The sequence below is a fragment of the Sus scrofa genome, chromosome 12 (genome assembly GCF_000003025.6).
Source record: "Sus scrofa isolate TJ Tabasco breed Duroc chromosome 12, Sscrofa11.1, whole genome shotgun sequence".
Taxonomy (NCBI): Eukaryota; Metazoa; Chordata; class Mammalia; order Artiodactyla; family Suidae; genus Sus; species Sus scrofa.
In genome coordinates, this window is record NC_010454.4 from 33,319,777 (window position 1) to 33,322,128 (window position 2,352).

General features: G+C 48.1%; 1 pseudogene; it reads left to right on the forward strand.

Annotated features, from left to right (window-relative positions):
* On the forward strand, positions 484 to 1,056 carry LOC100525005 (annotated as a pseudogene).

Consider the following 2,352-nt stretch of genomic DNA (forward strand, 5'->3'; position numbering starts at 1 on the left):
GGGTTCGATCCCTGGCTTTGCTTAGTGGGTTAAGGATCCGGCATTGCCGTGAGCTGTGGTGTAGGTTGCAGACACAGCTTGGATCTGGCATTGCTGTGGCTGTGGTGTAGGCCGGCAGCTACAGTTCCAACTGGACTGCTAGCCTGGGAACCTCCATATGCCATGGGTTTAGCCCTAAAAAGCAAAAAAAAAAAAAAAAAAAAAAAAAAAAAAAAAAAAAAAAAAAGAAAAAGAAAGGAATGTAAACAGAAAGAAATAGTTAGCTTTTGACTTCCCAACTTAAGCTCCAGAAGTGTACCTAAGACACATTGGGAAACCACAACTTTTGATTTTACAATAGAAAAGGACACTTGACCTTTTCTCAGCTGCCGCTAATGTGCTCGGTCCTTCCAAGGAAGCTAAGGCCAAGTTGGGGTGAGGCCCTCACTTCATCCGGCGACTAGCACCAAACCCGGCAGCCCCCATCTAACATTTGTCTGCACCATGGCCTCTGTCTTGGAGCTCGCCTGCCTCTACTCTGCCCCCATCCTGCATAACAACGATGAGGTGATGGTCACGGAGGATAAGATCAATGCCCTCATTAATGCAGCAGGTGTAGGAGTTTCCGTCATGGCTCAGTGGTTAATGAATCCTACTAGGAACCATGAGGTTGTGGGTTCCATCCCTGGCTTTGCTCAGTGGGTTAAGGATCCAGCGTTGCCGTGAGCTGTGGTGTAGGCCAGCAGCTACAGCTCCAATTCGACCTCTACCTAGCCTGGGAACCTCCATATACCACAGAAGGGGCCCAAGAAATGACAAAAAGACAAAAAAAAAAAAAAAAAAAAAAAAGCAGCAGGTGTAAATGTTGAGCCATTCTGGCCAGGCTTGTTTGCAAAGGCTCTGGCCAATGTCAACATCGGGAGCTTCATCTGCCATGTGGGGACTGGTGGACCTGCCCCAGCAGCTGGTGCTGCTTCAGCAGGAGGTCCTGCCCCAGTTGAGGAGAAATAAGTAGACGTAAAGAAAGAAAAATCTGAGGAGTCTGATGATGATATGGGCTTTGGTCTTTTTGACTAAACTTCTATAACACATTCAATAATAAAAAGCTGAGCTATAAAAAAAAAAGAAAGGAAGTAAAGAAAAGGACACTTGAGGATCAAAAAGATCCTGTAAGAAAAGGGCAGAGAAGGAGTTCCCGTTGTGGCGCAGTGGTTAACCAATCCGACTAGGAACCATGAGGTTGCGGGTTCGATCCCTGCCCTTGCTCATTGGGTTAACGATCCAGCGTTGCCGTGAGCTGTGGTGTAGGTCGCAGACGCGGCTCAGATCCGGCGTTGCTGTGGCTCTGGCGTAGGCTGGCAGCTATAGCTCCGATTGTACCCCTAGCCTGGGAACCTCCATACGCCGTGGGAGCGGCCCAAGAAATGGCAAAAAGACAAAAAAAAAAAAAAAAAAAAAAAAAAAAGAAAAGGGCAGAGAATATGTGCCTGAACAGTAGATGGTATCAAAGTTAAACAAAGGTGGGGAGTTCCTGCTGTGGTTCAGCGGTAACAAACCTGACTACTATCCATGAGGATGCAGGTTTGACCCCTGGCCTCACTCAGTGGGTTAAAGATCCAGTGCCCAGACCAGCTCAGCAGGTGAGGGCTGAAGAAGGGGTGCTGTGAAACTTAAGAAAAGGTGAACAGGAGTTCCCGTCGTGGCGCAGTGGTTAACGAATCCGACTAGGAACCATGAGGTTGCGGGTTCGATCCCTGCCCTTGCTCAGTGGGTTAACGATCCGGCGTTGCCGTGAGCTGTGGTGTAGGTTGCAGACGCGGCTCGGATCCTGCGTTGCTGTGGCTCTGGCGTAGGCCGGTGGCTACAGCTCCGATTCAACCCCTAGCCTGGGAACCTCCATATGCCGCGGGAGCGGCCCAAGAAATAGCAACAACAACAACAACAAAAAAGACAAAAGACAAAAAAAAAAAGGTGAACATAAAACAAGACACAGAGACATTTACCTTAACCAAATGGGGGAAACGGGGGACCCAAGGTCTCAGGGACCAAGAGCATTGCCTCAAGAAACCACGAAGTTGTTATTGTGCTCTATAAGATGACGTCAAGTGAGGAGGGGGCTACAGGTGCAGGATATAGCTTTTTTATTATTTTAAAAGTCACATAGCTGGTAGCTGGCTAAGCTTTTACTCTGACCTTTAGGCATTTAACAATCATTAGCATTGGGGAAGCTTGGCATCAGCTGTCTATGCATGGCATCTAGAGAATCACCATTGTGCTTCCACAGACGGGTGCCTATCTGTAGCAACCTGAGTGTGCCTAGGTTTGCACCTCATTCTCCTTGCTGATGCATATCCCACTAATGACCCCTCATAA